At 34.2% G+C, this 18,042-nt stretch overlaps 1 protein-coding gene across 1 annotated transcript in view; it reads left to right on the forward strand.

The window, feature by feature from the left end:
* NCAM2 (neural cell adhesion molecule 2) overlaps positions 1-18,042 on the forward strand; it is a 323,164-nt gene that overhangs the window by 252,431 nt on the left and 52,691 nt on the right. The gene's annotated exons all lie outside the window — the stretch shown is intronic.

An 18,042-nucleotide genomic window follows, 5' to 3' on the forward strand; every position in this document is an offset into this window, starting at 1 on the left:
GGAGGTCGGTGGGCAGGGACAGTCAGGGCTAACAGTGCCGTCAGGGCCCAGACATTTATGACCCTGTCAATAGTGCAGAGAAGCCCACTAATGTTGAAGTAACAGAAGTGCAGATAATATCGGCAAGGTTCGTTCTCCAAGGAGAGTTTGCATCCTTTCAGTCAGGCAGCTGGTAAACCCCTGAGTGTGGGGTATTGCCCATCCATTGTCAAGAAGAGGATAACAACCAGCGAAGAGCATTTGCCACACTTTCCTCTGTAGACACAAAGAAACCAGTGAGAAGGTGTAAGATACCCATGCTGGGAAAAATTCTCTTACCACAATCTTTCATGTAATTTTATTTTTCAAAAAAAGGACATTCACTGACCAGTTTCTAAGTAATCAGCAAAGACTTCATGAGAAAAAAACGGCATTTTTCCCTTTCAAGCAGTATTGAGTTTTCCAAGGAAGAAACAGGATGCCCTCAGAGACTGGGAGACTGAGTTCTTCAGAGCCCTTCAGTCCTTCAGAAAGCACCACTGGTATAACTCTATTAGAGGAGCAATCAAGGCCTTGTTTTGTCTTAACAGCATTATAAACACTAGTAATTCTGGTTCACAGGCAGCAAATAATGTGTTCATAATGAAAGGGGCTTAGCTTATACACAAACTTAAAACAGTGTGGAGGTGTGCTTGAACCTTGAAAAAAAATGTGCGCTCTGAAAAATTTTGGATGTCTTCAACAGGAATACAAAAAACTTTATTCTGCAATTAGTCCAACTCAGCATAAGATGGGTATGGCCACTAAAACTCTAGCAATTTTTCCTTCCTTCTTCACATTTACAGATAAATAGATAGACAGACAGAGAAGCATGTTAATGGATCTTTCTTTTCAAAGCATTAAATATTTATATAAGAATGAAATACCAAGGAAAACCAGTCTCTGCATTTCTAGTGCCACTCAATTTGCTGGTGGTAGAGCAACATGAAGAATACAATAAAAATCCAGTCCCATATTAAGAGTACTGTGGAAATTCACCTATGGGATATGTGGATGGTTGTCACTGTCATTTTAGAAGACAGAGAGACACATTTGGGGATTTATGTAGCCAATAGCCTCTCTCTCTTCCTATTCTGTCTCTTGCCTCCTCTGAACTGCAGTAAGTATTATTACTCCCCTATCTGTTTCTATCATGAAAGGGAAAAAATACACTCTTCTATTAAGAGGTATTCACAATGTTCTCTTTCTGTCCTTTCATTAGATCAAGAGCCTTGTGATATATTCATGTCATACATGTAGCATGTTTAATATTTGTGATTGTTCTTGTGTTTGGAAATTCTCAGATTTAAGATTGAATTTCTTTTTTTTTTAATCTATTTTCAGTTATGGCTTTTTATGATTTTTTAGGAAAGTTTGGTATAATTTTAAATTCTTGTGGTTTTAAAATTTTTAAAGTTAAATTATTACTATTTTATATAAAACCTCAATAAATAGGGAAGACTTCTTAAAAAACACATAAAGGCAAGTCTACTCAGTTCTTCCATTTAAAAACATTTGAAAAAGGTTTTAGGTTTTCTGAGTTTTTAAGGAAGCTGCTAAAGTAGTAATGCCCAGCTAATTTAGAATTTCTTATATTGGTAACAAATTGTAACATCAAATGACTTTGGAGAAGTGCACATAACAGGGCCTACAGATGGTAAAGGTGCAGCATCTTTACAATTACACCTTGCAAAACAGATTATTATTAAAGACTTAAAAATAATAGAGGAGAAAATTTTAGTTTAGAAGGAAAAAGTACTTTTCAATCATTCATGTTTTTCTTTAAAAGTGTAAACTTCATAAAATAATGGTAAAAGAAAATATGGAATCTATTTTGAATAAATTTTCATTTTAACATAAGGTATTTTTTTTTCTTAAAGCATTTGCCCACTGGTATATTAATATAAAATTAAGTGTAGTCATGTTAGAGACTGATGAATATGAGGATGTTAATCTGTAGTGATGCCCTGAAAATAACATACTCAAAAATGCCTATTCTGACATCGTTTTTAATGCACTAAGTTCAGGTAGCTACGCAAAATGGCAACCTTATATTCTTCTACACTTTGGATCTTAAAAAACAAAAATGTCTTGTGTTGTATATTTTTCTGAAAAAAAAAAACCAAGCAAGAAAATAAAATGTCTGGGCTTTACTAGTGTCTCTAGGTCTTGTTTTTTCAGGACATATTCTATTGAGTTTCAAGTCTGTTAACCAAATTATTCCTGGACTTCTAATTCAGCGTTTGTAGGATATTAACATAAAATATTTTCTACAATGGACAAATGATGTGAGCTAAAGTTATATATACATTTCCAAAAACATGATGTAGAAGAAAAAATATAGACAATGAACATGTTACAAAAGCTGCTTTTTTGAATCTATTTATGTGTTTTGAATTTTAGTGGTCAAGGAGGTTTTCTCTTTTGACATTTAAGATTCTTCTTTGGATGGCAGAAAGCAGAAGCTTTATGAAATAATGCGCCAAATATAATAAGTTTCAATAACGAATGTATTACTCGTAGTAATATCGAAACACACCAGAGATGCTTTGCCAACATATGCTTATACTTTTTTATTAAATATTTTATTGAAGGAGACAATAATTTTCAAAGTCTTGTGGTAGCATAATCAGGCTAGGGACAAAATGCAGTTAAATATTTCTTTAAACCTGTGTTTTTACAAGTTTTCATTATAATGCAAAATGAAAGGATGAAAAATATTAAATGTTGAAATCTTTATTCTTTGTACAAGAAAAGGAAATCTGTTGACAGGTGGACTACAAGTGATATTATGTTACATATCTGAAAAATAAGCATAACATAGAGAGAGAATCAAAGGCATTTTTCTTAAGAAAAAAATACTAAGAAAATTTGTACAGCATCTTAATCTTATGCAATAAATTGAAGACCTCAATAAATTTAATAGTTTTGGTTTAGCTATTAAGGAGTTGTCAAACTTCAAGCACTACTGCTAGTATTTTCTTTCAACAGAATGTTCTGTTTTCTCTCTGATTCTTGACGAATTGGAGATCAAATCTAAAATAAGTAATTCTTTGCAATTCCACATTCAAATCTCAGAAAGTTCAGTAAATGGTGATTTTTTTGTGTTTGTGCAGTTCAGGTTTTTGGGTAAAACTATTGAACTTCATTTTCTGTCTTTCAGCAAGACTTTTTGATAGACCTCATATAAACAGACATTCTTTCAGAAGACTTTAGAAGTTTATAGTGCATGCTTTTCTACCAAGATTTCAGAAACAGCATTATGCAAAAATATATTCTTTCTTATGCTAAAATATAGCAATTACTGTATCTTGTTATTGTCATAGGGAGGAAATCTAATAGATAGATCAGTTAGAATTCTCATGTATGACATCTTAGGTTGTAGGTTTTGTACTTCCTACTTCTTTTGTATTGAAGCATGAAAGTATGTACCCTATTGATTACTAAAACACTTTCCCAGCGTAACAATGCTTCACCATTAAACTGGGAAGACTTTCAAATGGATTCCTGAGAGATATGAAACCATATAATTCAATAATTTTCTTGATGAGTTTAATGATTACAAGAGTATATCTGTATAATTTGTAGATCAAAGAGAAATAAATTGAAAATATTTTGGTACACGAAGTCAGCATTCAAAATTATTTTAATAGTTGAAAATCTTCAAGGCAGGATTCATTATTGTCTAGTGCAAGCTGCTAAAGCAGAAGGAAAAACGCATTCATTAGGCTGTTGCAATGGGAAAATACATTGTTAGTAAGTATTTGAGACATTGAATTCCTTGGCCTATCTGTCAGGTTTGGCTCCCTATGACATGAATTGTGGCCACATTCAGTTCTAAAATGATACTTTCTATTTCTGAGGAGTGTTTCTGCATTTCTGGACTATCAGGTATGTACTCAAGAAATTTAGAAGTACGTGTAGTCTCAGAGATTCTTGTACATGTTAAATGAGGCTATAAGTCATTCAGAAAACATTTCTGAGTTGTGAATTCGGTTTTAGAATCTGGTTGCCCATTTAGCAGACTGTTAGGCAGGCAGTTTAAGACCAGTGAAAACACGGATTAAAAAAACCTGTAAAATCAAACCTCAAAGATTTGTTGTCACTTTATACCCAACTAGTACCACAGCAATTGGTGCACAATATGGAGAATCTTAAAATGTCACATTGATTGTTATATTGTCAAATTGTCTTAAATTAGTGATTTAATTTAAGAAATTGTCTGTTGTCAATAGGCAATAATTGATAGTATTGTAAAAAAAAAAAATCATAGATCATTCCTGATATCAGTTAATATACTTATGATACTATTGCTAAGCCTAAACTCATGGGATTGCTTTTTCAAAAGAAACTGAATATTTAGCTTGATTCAAAAATAGTTTTCTCAACTTAAACCAGCTTTGAAATTACAAGAATGCGGGAGTGACATATATATATATGTTATTGAGCTATAATGATGTAAGATGCAATACAAATAACACAAAAGTCCTTAATTTTAATAAATCTAAATTCTTGGGATAAAATGGCATGATACAATTTGCAACATGTCATACAATTAAAGAAAGAAAAAAAGTGAAGGAATGGACACAATTTACAACCAATATAGTTTACTATTAAATGGTTGGAAAAAGGCCACTTTTTATCCAAATGAATTTGTGTGTATACCTGCATGTAAGAAAGTTATTCAGCCCTCTAAGTCTGTCTCTATACGATTCTTGGCCTCCATCCAGCTTAATCTTTGCTGTAAAAGTCTCATGTGGATGGAAAGGTTGGATTGTAAATAAATGTCTTAAACTAAATTACATGGATGGATTAGAGAGACTGGAAAGTGAGGAGAAGTGTAAAGGGAAAGCTAGGTTTAAATATTTCATTTTTTTATACAGACCTGAACCATCAGGAGAATGAAACGTACTTTTCACATTCAAAGGTGAATAAAATGTCATGAGCAGAGAAGAAAACCCAGACAATTTACTTCACAGCATGAGTTCATAACTAAAACTGAGTGTTATGCAGCTATAACCACTGCCAATATCTGAGGTTACTCTTCTCTTCAATAGCTTGTAATTCTGTGTTTGCAATGGCATTTAGTCAAACAGTCAAAGCTCACTGCAAAATGTGATTTATGTTCCAGTGTTTGGGTTTTTTTTAAGACAGTCTTGAAAATCTCTGAGAACAAATGCAAGATACTTTGATTGCAAGAAGTATGTAGTAAATATTTTAATAAGCAATTAAATGGAGAATCAGTTATTCCAAATATATTTCACCTGGTCTTTCGCTGTTGCGATAACTCTTGGCTACTCCCTATTTAGACCTTTTCAGGTTTTTATGATGGCACACTCTCAAGTAAATTTGCAGCGAACATGCTGATCTGATGTAAAGGTCTTACTGATCTGGCTTGTAAGGGTAAATCTTGTTAAGTAAAGAGTGATGCAATGCAATATTGGGTATGAATAACTGATAAATGAGATGCATGGTGCAACTGCAATTTTTGCCTTTAAAATCTGTATTGTATTCATTTGCATTTATTTTACATTGCCAATCTGCTTACAAAAAGGTAAAGTACATTTATGTAACATTTATGTGTATATGAACTTCTGCTGCATTTTGTCATACAAAACAAAAAAGTGTTCCTGGAGGACAGAGTATTCTTCAATTATTTTCAAGTCATTGAATGACAGAGTAGTTATGAGTGGAGTTCTCCTTCTGCCACATACAACAATGAGCAACAGAGAGATAACATAGCCCTATCTGTATTACATCTCACAGTATCATTAAATGCATCTCCTTTTTATCACTTTTTTTTTCTTTCTACTCTTCTTTCTCCATTGGCAAGAAATAAAGTACAGTATGCAGGAGTAGGATGGGGATGAAGAAGAAAAAGTTATGAATGAAAATTATCTTTAATGTAAGAAGCAAAAGAAGTGTTGTTGAAATCATTCACGTCAGCCTTGAGGTCTTTGCTTTTTCACAGTAGTGAATGTCATAAAAGACACATTAAAGATCACATTTTAATCCCTTTGCTTGTCACTGTGAGGATGGCCTCTGATGACAGCAGTCACCAGGAGCTGGTTTATTCTTACTTCAAATGGTGATGGTTAGGTTTTTGCCAGCTCCTGCATTCAGTAACAGAGCAAGTAGAGTCTCTTTTTCTCACACTTTGCATGCTCCAGAGTTGAAAATTGCATGGGTTAGAGGAATGAAAGGCAGAACTTCTGTGTCATAACCTGCTTCCTAGGTAGCTCCTAAGACTGCAGCAACATACCTTGATCATGGGACAATTAGCATTAATGAGAGCTTCCAGTTTAAAAAAAATATGGTCAGTGATAAGATACCATTCAAGAGGTACATAGGAGACTACTTTTGTTGGCATTTAGACTAAGTGGCTTGTTTGGAACATAAAATTGAGCAAGTAAAATAAGTAGTTTAGAGAAGAGCAAATCATACATTCCATTTCTAATAATTCAGTGGTATGTTACAGTACATAATTCTCTGTACATAGGTAAAACCAAACAAAGACATGTAGATTTTATATGTGTTGTTCTGTTTATTACTATTAGTATGCAGAATTATAATAAAATTAAGAAGTATTGGAATTTTAAATATCAGTCTCAACTGAGATGCAAGGCTTGCTAACATGTATTAATTTGCCTATAAAAAAATCTCTACTACTCTGAGCACAGTATTGGAAATTTTCATTCCTTTGTGCTCTGCAGGTATTCCTTTGGCTTAGCATTAAGAATTCCTGAATTCTTGACATCTGCCTTGGAGCTTTGTGATAGTACTGATATATTTGTAGTAATGAGTAAAGGGTAATTAATTTTCTTGGGTATTTTGGGTCCGTCTGGTTAAGAAAAGCTATCTCTTATCTGTATATCTAACATGGTGCAGTTTTGTAACACCATAAGAAAACTAGTAAACTGCATGAAACATAAGAAAACTATTCTATTTTATTGAATTATATGAAACACCTTAAATCTATTGCAAACTCTCAAAGGAACAAAAAGATCATTGTAGCTCTGCAGAACTTTGCTGACAAAAGGAAGAAGGTGCAGGTGTTAAAAGTAAACTGCTGCCATTATTTTCTTAGACTTGGAAAGCATTTTCTGTGGGTTTTTTTACTTTTTTTTGGTAATAAAAAGAGAAGATATTTGGACCAGTAATCAGTTATTAGTTTAGGTTAAGTTGTTAGTTTAGATCTGAGTTATACTCTGCTCTATTAAAAGCAGTCACCAGGAGCTTACCCAGTCTTACCAGCTTTGAATAGCAGTTGTATCACACGGAAAGAAACTTGCCTTCTCAGCCTTTTGAAAAAAGATCTGAGCTCACTCTGTGAAATCAGTCAAGCAGAGACCAGCTCCAACTAAAGCTGTGCACCTGGGCACAGTTCTGCCCTCAGATTGGCAAGCCACATTTGCCAGTGATTATGGTGATGGAGAAGGGTGGAGTCAGCATTAACTCAAATGGGAGGTCTCACAGACCCAGCAAATGTCAATGTATTGGAAGAATGTATACCAAGGCCTCCCATACCTGCCTTTCTGAAACAGTTATATGGTCCTCAAAACTATGTGGACTTGCTACACCGTTAGCCAGCATATATGCATTCAACCTAACACATTCCAGATGCACCACGGAAACTACTGTGGACTTCGTGTTTAGAAGATATAAGGTTTGTCTGCTATGAATTCAGGTGAGACCTACCTCACCTCTTTCTTAAGATCTCTCAGTAATGAAGAACTCACAGATGGAGTTTTGAATGTAGGAGACCCTTTTCAACTCCAGCTTTGTGTTGCAAGTTTCAAATGGGATATTAGATCACAACAGGATCTCCATTACAGGAACAGCAGAAAAATGGGCAGGAAAAGCTGAAATAAAAGTAACTCTGCTGTACAAAGGATTGTAAGATATTCTAGATTCTGGCGTATACGAGATAGACTGGGATAGGATGCAGTTTGATTTATACAATTGAAGAATGAGAGAAAGTGGTGTAACTGTAGCAAGCATAGAAGAAAGGAAGATATGCACTTATAGCTAACCCCCAGGCTCCCCCCTCAAAATATGCCACCTCCTTTAATAATCCAGGGTAGATTCCAGACCTTGATATAATACAGAGAATACATAGTGGCATTAACTAAAATCTATCAACCAGCACATTCTTTGTCGTCTCCTAATAAATGAAATCCCTGTTCCTCTCAGAAGACCCTGTTTTATTTACTGGGTCGTTCTTGTGATTTAACCTCAGCTGGCAACTAAGCACCACACAGCTGCTCTCTCATTCCCCCCTGGTGGGAAGGGGGAGAGAATCAGAAGGGTAAAAGTGGGAAAACTCATGGGCTGAGATAAAGACAGTTTAATAGGTAAAGCAAAAGCCACACAAGCAAGCAAAGCAAAACAAGGAATTCATTCACTGCTTCCTATCAGCAGGCAGGTGTTCAGCCATCCTCAGGAAAGCAGGGCTCCATCACGCGTAAAGGTTACTTGGGAAGACAAACGCCATCACTCTGAACGTCCCCCCCTTCCTTCTTCTTCCCCCAGTTTTATATGCTGAGCATGATGTCATATGGTATGGGATATCCCTTTGGTCGGTTGGGGTCAGCTGTCCCGGCTGTGTCCCCTCTCAACTTCTTGTGCACCCCCAGCCTACTTGCTGGTGGGGTGGGGTGAGGTGAGGTGAGGTGAGGTGAGCAGAGCAGCAGAAAAGGCCTTGACTCTGTGTAAGCACTGCTCAGCAATAATGAAAACATCCCTGTGTTATCAAGGCTGTTTCCAGCACAAATCCAAAACATAGCCCCATACTAGCTACAATGAAGAAAATTAACTCTATCCCAGCCAAAACCAGCACAGTCATCTCCTGGTAAGCATTGTTTTTAGCCTTGATGGGTGTTCAGAAAGAGGAAATGGGATAAATGAAACAGCATAAATGATCTTAATAAGGGCCTTAATTGCCCTTCTGCAATGAGATTAACACAGTTATTCCTTTACTACATGATGTACTATAGTATCATCACTCAGTAAAGTATTACTTACTTAGAAGACTTAATTCTATTGTTTTTATGTGTTCATATTGCCAATGGAAGTTCTGGTGTATTCAGTGGCCTATAAATTTTTGTTATAGGAGAATTTTAAAATTAACATCTTCAGAAAATAAATTTGATTTATGGAAAGGTTTAGCTTCATCAGATTTTATATTTATCAGTGTAATTTTTACTATTAAAATTGCAGCAATTATAGTCCCATAAATATTTTAAAATGAACCTTCATGCTGCTATACTGAGAACATTAGTCATATGTTAGATAGTATTTTGAACAATATCTTCTTTCTGCATGATTGGGAGAATATCTGATAGCAGTCCAAATCCCCATTGATTTTACTGTATTGGTTTATTGTTTCATAAAAACCTTTAAGTGTAGCCCTTTTCAAGTGGCTGGCTGTTTCTTCAAGCAGTAGACTTTAAAATCCTTGCATTAAGAACTGCACAATAGTTTTATAGCAGAGGAGAAAGTGGGGTTCCAAGAACCAAGGTAGTATTCCCCTTTTATTTATAGAATAATAGAAAAATTGATTGTAAGGAACATCTGGAGTATATCTGGTCCAACCACCTGCTTGTAGCAGGACTGGTGCCAATCTTAGATCAGGTCAGGCATGGCTATGTCTAACTCAGTCTTAACCCCAAAGGATAGAGATTGCTCACCCTCTTGTCTTGGTGTGTCATGTTTCAGTGCTTCATCTCTCTCCTAGTGTGTAAGTTTTCCTAATATCTGGTCTGAACATGCCAAGCTGCAGCTTGAGACTGTTGCCCCTGTTATGCTATTTGCCACTGTTGAGAAGAGTCTCACACCGTTGTTTCTGTCGCCACTATGAAGGGATGGTAGGTGACTGTTCAGTTACCCCTTGGCATTCTCTTTATCAGGCTAAATAAGCCTCAGCATCTATGTATTGTTCATATGCCCTAGGCTCCTCTGCTTGGACCCTATCTGTTTTCATTTTTGTTCCACAATCCCAGGTTTGGCCCTACCAGCACTAACTAGAGCAGGACAATAAATTTCCCTCCAAATACAGCCCAAGTAGGCAGTCTGCCATGCTGGTGGCAGTGAGCTATGCAGCCTTGTCTGGATGTGTTGGCCTGCTGCATGCATCTGTTGCTATTGAGCCTTTCAGCCTGACCAGAAAGACCCTTTCACCCTTGCCCCAAACACCTACAATTGTCTTTGATCTAATCGAGGTTTCTTTTGGGCATCTTCTTGATGCCTGCATGGGGGAACATCAATTAATAGGGTTAGCCAGATGAGACTCTGAAGTCTCTGCTTCTACAGCTATTTTTCCTTCAGTTGAATTAGAGAACTGGGATTTGGGCTTGTGTGTTTTAAGCTACAAGAGTGTGATCAGTTTTTCTAAGGTCTGAGCCGAAGTTTGCCAGTCTCCAGGAGATTTGTTTCCATAATCCATTTTGATTGATTTAAGTTAATGCTTCTAAATTTTAGGATAACAAAATTTAGCCATTAATGAAAGTTGTTTAATTAATGATCAAATAAATTTCAACACTTCAGAACACCCACAATCCTATGCACAAAAAAAATTGAAAAAAGTATTTCTTAAAAGCTGGTTCTAAAATAATTATTTATTTAATAAATAGAATGAAGGGCTAACGAATACTTGGAGGAGACCTGACATTTTAAAGGTTAGGTTATTCAAAGAGCATTTGCTTTTTAAATGCATTTCAATTGTGTGGTTTTAAAGCTCAATATGTATTTCCATTTTAGCCTATTGAATTGTGTAAAAATTAGTTTATTAAGTATGCCTTTGTTTTGCTTAACAAGATCTTCTTACAGGAAATATCAACTGTTTCAAGCATTCTCTCTCCTAGCCTTTAAATATGGTGGTACCTAGTAAGTTTTTAATTGTCCATTCTTTCTTTCTTCTCTCCTTTTCCCCTTTCGTGCCCTTCTCTCTCACCCCTTTCCTATTCCTTCCCCTCCATTTCCCTTCCCTTTAAGATATACAAGTACCTTTTATGGCAGTTAACTGCATTTTTTAAGATTTGTTATTAAGCAGTTGACTTTGGTCATCATAAATGTAGTATAGGAAATTTAAAAAAAATGGAGAAAGGGATAGGAAAGGGAGGTTTTTTGTTGGTTTGGGTTTTTTTTTCCAAAAAAGTTGTCATCCCAATACTCTGTAAAGATTAGAATATCTGTGTATTTTAATGTATGTTATTACAGTTGAGGGAAAGAAGCACATCTTGTTAATATGATAAAAAATATGTTGGCTTTGTTCTCTGCTGCAAAAAATATAATTTTGTAAGTAAGATACTTCTTACTAAAAACTAAACCAACATCTAATGTGTTTGTGTACATCTCAATTAAATAGAATGTAATCAAAATAGCAGCATAAGATATTTAAAAAAGAACAATACAGAAACAATTGAATAAAAGTGGTGTTGTGTCAAACCTGAAGAAAGGGAAACTGACTTGAGGAGCAAAGTATTGAGTTATATAGGAATATAATGAAATTAAAGAAATTAAAGAGAAAGGAAAATTCGCCTACATCAGTTTTAATGCTGATATGAAAAATCAGGAAAGTTAGGACAAAAAAAGTATTATTTTATGGATAGTCAGTATATCTATTACATACTCATATATTCTCATTATGTACTTAAAAATTCTCGTTTTATATTGTTAGCAGGTTTCTGTATGGAAAGAATAGCAAATTGGAATTAATAGTGATACCTCACGTGTTCTAGAAAATTTGGTAATTTTTAACTATGGAAAGTTTGCTTTTGCTAAAACTGCACAAAAAACACTAGCATTTTAAATAATACAATTTTTAATAAGAATTTCTTCTCCTGATGTACCCTACCTTGCACATACATCAGACTAAGGATGTGGAAATATCTTTGAACCTTTTCCAAGAAAAGAAAGACCAAATATAAGAACAGGAAGAATAGAACTTGGCTATGGTAGGCAGACTTAACCAATTAACTAAACAACAAAAACCGAATTACTGTACAGGAAGCTGAAATTGCAAGGGCTAGAAAGCAAGGAGAAAACTCTCTTTAGATTCATACACTACTGGAATACTGTAAGCCAGGAGAACTGGCTGTATACATTCCCGTCCTTTGGGTTAGGCTATGACATACTATAATCCAAGTCGTCTGCAACTTCAGTGAACTAAAGAAAATAGCAGCTAAGAAAACTAGTTAACAAACAGCTGAACTACAGGTACCTGAAGGAACTACTTCAAATTTACAAGAAAAGTTTTGATAGTAATCCAAAAGAATTTTGCCATACACTGAAAGTAATGGAGAAGTACAAAGCTTTTTAGAAAGCTATTGCATAAAAGTAAAATTAGCATCGTTTTGTTTAATATTAAGTTAGAATGTGTGTTTGAAAAGTAAATTCCATTTTATGGGTAATAAACCACTAAAGCTAGATCCTAGTTGCACAGGATTGTTGAAAGGGTAAGAGGCTAATCAATACAAGTGGCAAAATTTGTTCAGAAAGTATTCTGTATTATTGCCAAATAGATATAACACAAAAATTAAAGAAGATATCATGATAATATGGCCTCTTTAATCAATGGGAGTACAAATATCTTTTGTAAGCCTATAGCTTAAGAATATTATATACAATTAATAATTTTTCATTTCTCTTAACACTAGTTTGTGTAAGTGAATTATTTGATTTGCAGTTCATGCAAGTATGTTTCTGTTCTGAATAAGGTTATGGGAACAGTTTACTGATACAATGATCCATCTCAGTAAATTACTTTTGTTCCAGGAATGTTTCTGCTAGGATTTTTTTCTTTTTAAACTGTATGCTATGCTGTGATTTAGATTAAACACAGGTTGAATGAAGGTTGATTTTAAATAAATAATGTAGAAAATGAACGTTTGAAGAAAATCTATTTGTTGTTACATCCTAAGTATGTTAAATGACAAAACTCATCTTCTGGAGTCATGATGATTCAACATACTATTAAATGTTGTCAATCCACAAATTTTTGAGGGCTTTGGATTACAGTCTTGCTTGCTTTATTTTCATTAATTTGTAACACTGTGCATTTTATAACTATAATTGTCCCATAGATTACTTAATCTTTTCTTATTAGTTTTATTTCAATAAAAATAAGTATCAAAGATAATCCCCTGAATGACTACAGGGTGCTGATGCTACATCTGGTTCAATTTGTACACTGACATCTCGGAATCCTACCCAATAAAACATAAAAATTAAATATATGGAGAAAAGGAACTTAACATGGTAATTGTGTTTTGGGGCCTGTACACAAAATAATAAAGCAATTTTTGCCAAGTGCATTTTTTATATCAACTACTGAAAAGTATTTTATAAGGAAATTATTCATGTTATTGAACATTATATTATATTAATTATACCTGTTATACCATGCTATGTATCTTTATTCACAGGTAATTTTTTATATTCACAGTTAATTAAGCCACTACAAGTTTTATTCCAAAATAATGCAATAATTATACATTATAGTGCAAAGAACGATGGAAATTCCTGACAGAGCCATTCTCTCTGATTTTTAAAATGGTTACATTTGTTTCTGAGTATACATTTTAGGGAATGACTTAAGCCTTGATCCTATCTCCATATATATTAATGGAAGTTATGCCAATGATTTCACTGGCAGTAGGATTCACTACCATTATGTTTTTTCATATAATGTGCAACTTGAAATATTTTCATTATTAAAGTTCATTTATTTGTGTTAGGTGAATTCTGACATTATAGCCAGACGTTTGAATCAGTATTTATGAAATTAATTGTTATTTGGGCAAGGCAGACAGATAGAACTGAGACAGTGTGACTGCTTCTGCATATGAATAAACATTTTGTGTAGCAAAATCCTTTTTTTTTTTTTTCCTGTATTTATCCCTTGTGGGAATTTCTAACTTCGTTTTGTCAACACTTCTGTGAGCTAACTCTGAGGCTCAGCTAGAAAAAGAGTTTTTATATTCTTCCTCCTATTGTGCTAGCACATGGATTAAACAAAACCACGTTGCTCATCCCAGGCAGACAGAGGTTTTGGGAGAAGTTCCTTAGATTGTGAGACATCTACAAAAGTCTGAGACATTTGTACAGAACCTTAATGCTATACTGCCATAGGTTCCTCGCCATTCTCCTCACGTGTCCTACTAACGTAGGTTCCTCACTGCTCTCTTCCTGTATCTTTTTCTTTTGTCCTTAAAAGAACATGAGTCATCATCACAAAGAGAAACCTGTTTAAGCGTCATAAAAATGCTAATCTTTTTTTTTTTTTTTTTCTGAAAGAGATTCAAGTATTTCCAGGGGACTCAGTTTTTCCTTGACAGTAGTAAAATAATGACTAAAAGATGGAGCAAAATGCTGCTAAATCAAAACACTCCATTTATTAACCTGCACTGTATTTGATCTGCATTCAGTCTGCAGAGTAATAGAGATTCAGACTAGAAGGAAAGAAATAGGAAAAAAAAAAAAGATCCTAAAATTTGAAATGCTTCTTTGGCAGAAATTTTGCACTGCTGCCACTATCTGAAATATATATGAGTGATTATGATATCCAGCAATGATATATCTCAGCTACTTTGTTTCAAAATAAATTTATATCCTACTTCAGTTATATCTGACATCCTCAAAGGATTAAATTTGGAACTGGAAGAACATTGTTCTAGAGAGGTAGCTCTCCAGTGAGAAGAGTGTGTTGATGTGGTATTTCTGTTAATTAACCTCATGTAAGATCTACTTTGGGATTAAGGTAGGGTAACTGTACTACTAGTTCCCCTTACCTTTCTTGCTTTGCTGATGGTTTATGTAATATATCACAGTCTTTAAAAGATTTCTCAGGTATATTTCCTTTGGTGAAAAGATAATTTAACATGCCAGACATTTACCCTCTCATTCTACTGTAACAAGGTAATGTAAACAACCTACCCCGGACCAGAAAAGTAGCTTTTACTGACTTGGATTTATGGTACAATTTATTTCACAGCAAATCTTATGTCAGATGTTGTTTTCCTATGGTTCATCTTGGTAGCAGTTAAAATTCTGCAATAGTAAAGTTAGTTTTTCTAGCTGAAATGCTTACACTCTGTATTTGAAATAGCATGGCATTCTGAATTTTTGTCTATCCAATATATCTAATATAAATCTTTTGTGGTTTTTTTTCTCTACTGTGTTCATCCTTTAATGTTTTAGATTTGCTTGCAAATTAGAAGAATCTATATAATAAAAAATAAGGACTTTATTTTTAATGTTGCTTAAACTTTAGGATTCTTTCCACAGAATAGGTTGAACTGAATTTTGCTATTTGGTAAGGTTTAGTTCTTTTTGGCTGTTGTGTTTCTTTTTAAATTCTGGCCTACAAAATTAAAAAAAAATTGTTCCTTGCATACCCTGTCAAAAAAAGTATTTATAATTTTGTTTTAAATTCTCTATACAGTATATTAAAACAATACCAAAATAACTGGTAACTTCTTGTGTCATGATCTCCTCCAAGGGTACCATGTGACTTGCAGCCTTCCTGTCTATCTTCTTATAAGTGGAAAACACTAAGGTCTGAGATGTTGTGCATCATGAATGCTTCAGATAAATCATGCAGATACTATGCTTAGGAAGACAATACAAAAACAGAAGCAGATAGATAGGACAGGTAGAAAAAGACTGAAAATTTTCAAATCATATTATGAAAGAAATAAAGGAATTCCAGTAGATTTTGGATTTGATATATGCCAATGAATATGCCAATGGCATAATTCACACATATAGCATGCAGTGGACCAATTTTTTCACATCCATATACTGAAGATGAAACTCCTATGTTTCTTTCAGAGTATTATTTTAAATTCTACAGCTAATTACTGCAGGGATCATTGAAAACTGTAATTAAAATACCATTGTGGCCAGGGCTGTGAGCTATGGACTCCTGTAAGAAGAGTTTTCCTTGTATAGGGAAAGACGAATAAGCTGATTTTATACTTAAATGACAGATATGTGTCTTAAAAAAGAAATAACTAGTGTATTAACTATTTTCTATCATTCTCAACATATTTAAAAAATACAAAACACTAATCAAGCAGTGAAAGCTTTTACTACTCTTAGATTACTTTTAAGGCCTGCACTTTTTTTAAATACTGTGGGATAGTTCCTTAATCTTACTTAATTATTCTAAATATTCTTCTACAACTGGAGTATTTAAAGTATTCTGATCAATAACGCTTCTTTTCTTTGTTTTCCAGGAAGACATAGTTAGAATTTTTTTTCCTATGTGTAAAATATTTCCACATCATACCATCACTGATACCAAGTGGTTCCAGTTTTTGAGGACATATTATGTCATCAGATTTAGTTGGTTTAATTCCATAAATGTGTTTGTAAGAGTCATTGCATCTAGACACATAGTGCTGTGCAGGGGATTCCAAAGTAGACACTGATTCTTTAAATACTGCATATATAAGTAATTTTATTCATTTAGATAGGCCCCTGGAGTCACTTGAATGTTTATAGAATTGGATCTTTAGGTTTATGTAGTTAACACATTCACGTTTTATTAAGTGTAGACTCATAGTCATGCTTTTATGTTGTTTAAACTTTAAAAACATTTACAGTAACACTAATTTTTAGTATGCCCTAAGGTTTATTTTCACTGAAATTATTCAGCTTTAGAAAGTAATCATGGCTGAAAGGCAAGTCAAACACTGCTACTGCTTGGTTTAGGTTTTAAATTTCATCTTACCATAACTGAATGTTATATATCATAATCCTTCTCTTCCCCAAGTTCTATTCTTATTCTCATGATGGTACTTTATTTTTTCATGACATGGTTATACTTTATAGTTTGATATTTTTAAATCTCATGAAAAAGATAAAGCTAAAATGTGCTGGAAGACATACAATTCTACTGTTTTGTTTCCAAGAAAGCAGTTATCATGTTTCAATGGCAAATTCAAGCAAAGTGCTCATAATAGAGTGTGAACTGTAAAAGTTACTGTTTTTCCAAAACTCATTAAATCCCTTTAGCTCCATATGTAATGGGACCTGTGTCTGTCTGCTGCAGAAACTAAAGAAACAGAAATTGTAATAAATCGGGACTCAAAAGAATAACAGAGTACTGACAGAAATAATTATACTTTCATTAAATATAGAACTTGAAAGGCAAGCCTGAAGCAACTATTAAAATACTCCTCTGTAATGAAAAAACCCTAGGCTCGCTAGAGACTGAGAAAGAGACTACTGGTTCTTTCTCAAGACATTACAATTCTATATCCTCTTGTAAGATAATACAGCCTCTGCTTTTCTGGGCAAGACAAATACTGATGTGCTTCAAGTAAAGTCCATCCAATTTATGTCCATGCCCCATTATGAATCTGACATCTGGAGAGCTCATCACAGAGCTGGCAAACAGCAAGCATGCAATTGCTGCAGAGACAATAAAAGGAAGCTTTCTTGTAAAGGCAGTGTAATGGTCCAAGAACTCTGTGTGGATCGGAGTTTCCAGGTGCATATTCAACACTGATGTTAGTAATATACAGTACTATGGTAATACATAATACTGTGTTCCCATAAAGGATCCTGGAATCCAATATCCTTTTCCTGAACTTTGTTTCTAGATATGTTGCTGTACATTGCAGCAACAATATTCTTAGTGCTGTACGATATTCTTTTTGGGAAGTTTTTCCCCCTGTTTTCTGCTAATGATGGCACCTCCAGGTAGAATCCTAGAGATAGGTTCAGGCTATGTGAAAGATTGCTGCCAGGGATTCAGTCTTGATTTCTGAAAGCACGTGCTAAGTTCAAAACCATTTGCTTCCCAAAACACTTTTTTTTTTTTTTTTTTTTTGTTATAACTTGATATGTGTTTCCATACACCTCTTAAATATGTACAAACATGCCTAATTCACTTTCAGGTGCTTAGTAGATAACTCAGAACTCTTCCTTCAATCATCATAGCCACCTGTCACTTTAGGTCTTGAATACATAGTTGAACTGGCAGAGCATAGCACCAGTAACTCATCACTAATGTGC

The sequence above is a fragment of the Nipponia nippon genome, unplaced genomic scaffold (assembly GCF_047370975.1).
Source record: "Nipponia nippon isolate SJK-2023a ecotype South Korea unplaced genomic scaffold, ASM4737097v1 scaffold_2, whole genome shotgun sequence".
Lineage (NCBI taxonomy): Eukaryota > Metazoa > Chordata > Aves > Pelecaniformes > Threskiornithidae > Nipponia > Nipponia nippon.